The sequence below is a fragment of the Apium graveolens genome, chromosome 8, assembly GCF_009905375.1.
Source record: "Apium graveolens cultivar Ventura chromosome 8, ASM990537v1, whole genome shotgun sequence".
Lineage (NCBI taxonomy): Eukaryota > Viridiplantae > Streptophyta > Magnoliopsida > Apiales > Apiaceae > Apium > Apium graveolens.
Window position 1 is genome coordinate 193,375,587 of NC_133654.1, and position 6,000 is coordinate 193,381,586.

Below are 6,000 nucleotides of genomic sequence, written 5' to 3' on the forward strand. Positions count from 1 at the left end.
TTCTGTTTCTTTCTGAGGTGCTGCAACTGAAGACCCCAACATGCACATCAGGAATTTTGTCGAGATCTGTAGTACTTTCAAATATAATGGTGTGACTGATGTGTTATCAAGCTGAGGCTTTTCCCATTCTCTCTAAGGGATAAAGTTAAGGACTGGTTACATTCTGAACCAGCTGGGTCCATCACTACTTGGCAAGATCTTGCGCAAAAGTTTCTGGTAAAGTTCTATCCAATGGCAAAGACTGCAGCTATGAGGAGTGCTCTTATTCAGTTTGCGCAGCAACCAACAGAATCTATGTGCGAAGCTTGGGAGCGCTACAAGGAGATGTTGAGAAAGTGTCCACATCATGGTATTCCTGACTGGATGGTGATCACTGGTTTTTATAATGGTTTGGGGGCCCAACCTCAGCCCATGCTCGATGCAGCAGCTGGAGGCGCCTTGTGGGCCAAAAGCTATACTGAGGCTTATAATCTTATTGAAACCATGGTTGCAAATGAGCATCAAAACCCAACTCAAAGGATGATGCCTGGGAAGGTAGCAGGAATTCTGGAAGTTGATGCAGCTACAGCTATTGCAGCGCATCTCCAAGCGCTGTCTATGAAGGTCAATTCTTTAACCACCTATGGAGTCAATCAGATAGCAATGGTATGTGAGCTTTGTGCAGGTTCTTATGCTACGGATCAGTATTCTCTTTTTAATGAATCTGTTCAGTATGTGAACAATTATCAGCGACCGCAGCAGCCTGTGCCAGCTACTTATCATCTTAACAACAGAAATCATCCCAATTTCAGCTGGAGCAATACTCAGAATGCTATTCAGCAACCATATATGCAAGGCGTAAGTAAACAGTTTAATCCACCTGGATTCCAGCAACCAAAGCATTATGCTCAAAGGCAATCATATCCTCAACAAGGAGGTGCCGCGCCACCTTCTAGTGTTGATTTCAAGGAACTCAAGCTGTTGTGCAAAAGTCAGGCTGTTTCTATCAAGACCTTGGAAAATCAAATCGGTCAAATAGCCAATGCAGTGCTCAATCACCAACCTGGCACACTTCCCAGTGATACTAAAGTGCCAGGCAGGAAGGAAGCTAAAGAGCAAGTCAAGGCTATTACCTTAAGGTCTGGAAAAGTTGATGATGCTGAAAAAGCGAAAGACGAAGAAGCTGAAGTTGTTGATGAAGAAGAGAAGCAAAAGGAGAAAGCGGCGGAACCAAGGAAGACTACTGTTGAACATACTCTGCCTGAGGGTAATTCAGGGGAGAAACAACTCTATCCTCCACCACCATTCCCTAAGAGATTGCAACAATAAAAGCTGGATAAGCAGTTCAGTAAGTTTCTGGAGGTGTTCAAGAAACTTCACATCAACATACCTTTTGCTGAGGCTCTGGAGCAAATGCCTAGTTATGCGAAATTCATGAAGAGTATTCTTTTAAGGAAGATGAAACTGGATGACCTTGAGACCGTTGCTCTAACGGAAGAGTGCAGTGCTGTGCTACAACAAAAATTACCTCCAAAGCTTAAAGATCCAGGTAGCTTCACCATTCCTTGCACCATTGGCCAGTTGTCTTTTGACAAGTGCCTGTGCGATTTGGGAGCAAGTATCAATCTGATACCGTTGTCTATCTTCAAAAAGTTGAATTTGCCTGATCCAAAGCCCACCTACATGTCTCTACAATTGGCTGATCGTTCTATTACATATCCACGAGGCATAGTGAAGGACGTGTTAGTAAAGGTGGATAAGCTCTTCTTTCCTGCAGACTTTGTCATTTTGGATTTCGAGGAAGATAAGAAGATCCCCATAATCTTGGGAAGACCTTTCTTGGCTACAGGCCGTACCTTGATAGATGTGCAGAAAAGTGAACTTACTATGAGGGTGCAGGATCAGGATATGACATTCAATGTATTCAAAGCGATGAAATTCCCTATAGAAGATGAGGAGTGCTTAAAGGTGGATTTGATTGATTCTGCGGTAACTTCAGAACTTGATCATATCCTAATGTCTGATGCATTAGAGAAAGCCTTAGTGGGGGAGTTTGACAGTGATGATGAGGATGGCAATGAACAACTACAATATCTAAATGCTTCTCCTTGGAGGCAAAAGCTAGACATGCCATTTGAATCTCTTGGTACTTCTGACCTCAAAAATGCTGAAGGAAAGCTCAAACCATCTATTGAGGAAACACCTACTTTGGAGCTTAAACCATTGCCTGAACACTTGAGGTATGCATTTTTAGGTGATGCATCTACTTTACCTGTTATTATTGCATCTGACCTTTCAGGTAGTTAGGAGGACAAGCTCTTGAGGATCTTGAGAGAATTCAAATCGGCTATCGGATTGACTATAGAAGATATCAAAGGAATCAGCCCTTCGTACTACATGCATAAAATTCTTCTGGAGGAAGGTAGCAAGCCGACTATTGAGCAACAGTGACGACTTAATCCTATCATGAAAGAAGTGGTGAAGAAAGAAATTCTGAAGTGGCTGGATGCAGGAATCATATATCATATTTCTGACAGTTCTTGGGTGAGCCCCGTGCAAGTGTACCGAAGAAAGGAGGTATAACTATGGTAGCAAATGAGAAGAATGAGCTCATCCCCACTCGAACAGTCACAGAATGGAGGGTATGCATGGATTACAGAAAGTTAAACAAGGCCACGAGAAAGGATCACTTCCCTCTTCCATTTATTGATCAGATGCTTGACAGGTTGGCCGGTCATGAGTATTATTGTCTTCTGGATGGCTATTCGGGGTATAATCAGATTTGCATTGCACCAGAGGATCAAGAAAAGACTACCTTCACTTGTCCATTTGGCACGTTCGCTTTTCGTAGAGTTTCGTATGGCTTATGTGGCGCACCTGCCACAGATATGCATGATGGCTATATTCTCTGATATGATTGGAAATAATGTCGAAGTGTTCATGGATAACTTCTCCTTCTTTGGACATTCGTATGATGAATGTTTGAATAATCTTCATGCGGTGCTCAAAAGGTGTGTGAAAACTAATTTGGTGCTAAATTGGGAAAAATGTCACTTTATGGTGCGTGAAGGAATTATTCTTGGGCATAAAGTCTCTAGAAAGGGTTTTGAGGTGGACAAAGCCAAGGTGGGAGTCATTGAAAATCTTCCACCTCCTATTTTTATGAAAGGAATCTGTAGTTTTCTTGGTCATGCTCTTGACATTGAGAAGTAATCATACATTGGTGAGTAAGTGTTAATTGAACATAATTAGTCTGAGTCTCTGTGGGAACGAACTAGAAAGTATTCTATATTACTGGCGAACGCGTATACTTGCGTGTATTATTAGCGCGTGTTTTTTGCCCTAACAAGTTTTTGGCGCCGCTGCCGGGGACTCGGTGTTTTTGTTTAGTTTATGCATTTACCATCAATGGTCATTAGGACTCATTGATTCAGACGTGTTACTTATCATTTCCGGTTGTGTTTCAGGTACTTTAGCGAGCATTTATGCAAACAGGTTCTCGTACTCGCAAGAGGACTTTAGATACGGCTGAGGAGACAGACTCAGTTCTTGATATTTCGAGAAGATAGATTTTGAAGATTCGGATAAAGAGAGTGAGCAGAAAGAACCAGTAATCATGGGTGATCATATAGTTCCGGCAGATCCAGCTCTTATGGACTTTTATCGGCCTAAAATTGATGACATTCAGTCAAGCATCCTTCATCCGGCTATTCAGGCTAATACTTTTGAAATCAATCTGGGCACTATTCAGATGGTGCAGAATTCTGTTTCTTTCTGAGGTGCTGCAACTGAAGACCCCAACATGCACATCAGGAATTTTGTCGAGATCTGTAGTACTTTCAAATATAATGGTGTGACTGATGTGTTATCAAGCTGAGGCTTTTCCCATTCTCTCTAAGGGATAAAGCTAAGGACTGGTTACATTCTGAACCAGCTGGGTCCATCACTACTTGGCAAGATCTTGCGCAAAAGTTTCTGGTAAAGTTCTATCCAATGGCAAAGACTGCAGCTATGAGGAGTGCTCTTATTCAGTTTGCGCAGCAACCAACAGAATCTATGTGCGAAGCTTGGGAGCGCTACAAGGAGATGTTGAGAAAGTGTCCACATCATGGTATGCCTGACTGGATGGTGATCACTGGTTTTTATAATGGTTTGGGGGCCCAACCTCAGCCCATGCTCGATGCAGCAGCTGGAGGCGCCTTGTGGGCCAAAAGCTATATTGAGGCTTATAATCTTATTGAAACCATGGTTGCAAATGAGCATCAAAACCCAACTCAAAGGATGATGCCTGGGAAGGTAGCAGGAATTCTGGAAGTTGATGCAGCTACAGCTATTGCAGCGCATCTCCAAGCGCTGTCTATGAAGGTCAATTCTTTAACCACCTATGGAGTCAATCAGATAGCAATGGTATGTGAGCTTTGTGCAGGTTCTTATGCTACGGATCAGTATTCTCTTTTTAATGAATCTGTTCAGTATGTGAACAATTATCAGCGACCGCAGCAGCCTGTGCCAGCTACTTATCATCTTAACAACAGAAATCATCCCAATTTCAGCTGGAGCAATACTCAGAATGCTATTCAGCAACCATATATGCAAGGCGTAAGTAAACAGTTTAATCCACCTGGATTCCAGCAACCAAAGCATTATGCTCAAAGGCAATCATATCCTCAACAAGGAGGTGCCGCGCCACCTTCTAGTGTTGATTTCAAGGAACTCAAGCTGTTGTGCAAAAGTCAGGATGTTTCTATCAAGACCTTGGAAAATCAAATCGGTCAAATAGCCAATGCAGTGCTCAATCACCAACCTGGCACACTTCCCAGTGATACTAAAGTGCCAGGCAGGAAGGAAGCTAAAGAGCAAGTCAAGGCTATTACCTTAAGGTCTGGAAAAGTTGATGATGCTGAAAAAGCGAAAGACGAAGAAGCTGAAGTTGTTGATGAAGAAGAGAAGCAAAAGGAGAAAGCGGCGGAACCAAGGAAGACTACTGTTGAACATACTCTGCCTGAGGGTAATTCAGGGGAGAAACAACTCTATCCTCCACCACCATTCCCTAAGAGATTGCAACAATAAAAGCTGGATAAGCAGTTCAGTAAGTTTCTGGAGGTGTTCAAGAAACTTCACATCAACATACCTTTTGCTGAGGCTCTGGAGCAAATGCCTAGTTATGCGAAATTCATGAAGAGTATTCTTTTAAGGAAGATGAAACTGGATGACCTTGAGACCGTTGCTCTAACGGAAGAGTGCAGTGCTGTGCTACAACAAAAATTACCTCCAAAGCTTAAAGATCCAGGTAGCTTCACCATTCCTTGCACCATTGGCCAGTTGTCTTTTGACAAGTGCCTGTGCGATTTGGGAGCAAGTATCAATCTGATACCGTTGTCTATCTTCAAAAAGTTGAATTTGCCTGATCCAAAGCCCACCTACATGTCTCTACAATTGGCTGATCGTTCTATTACATATCCACGAGGCATAGTGAAGGACGTGTTAGTAAAGGTGGATAAGCTCTTCTTTCCTGCAGACTTTGTCATTTTGGATTTCGAGGAAGATAAGAAGATCCCCATAATCTTGGGAAGACCTTTCTTGGCTACAGGCCGTACCTTGATAGATGTGCAGAAAAGTGAACTTACTATGAGGGTGCAGGATCAGGATATGACATTCAATGTATTCAAAGCGATGAAATTCCCTATAGAAGATGAGGAGTGCTTAAAGGTGGATTTGATTGATTCTGCGGTAACTTCAGAACTTGATCATATCCTAATGTCTGATGCATTAGAGAAAGCCTTAGTGGGGGAGTTTGACAGTGATGATGAGGATGGCAATGAACAACTACAATATCTAAATGCTTCTCCTTGGAGGCAAAAGCTAGACATGCCATTTGAATCTCTTGGTACTTCTGACCTCAAAAATGCTGAAGGAAAGCTCAAACCATCTATTGAGGAAACACCTACTTTGGAGCTTAAACCATTGCCTGAACACTTGAGGTATGCATTTTTAGGTGATGCATCTACTTTACCTGTTATT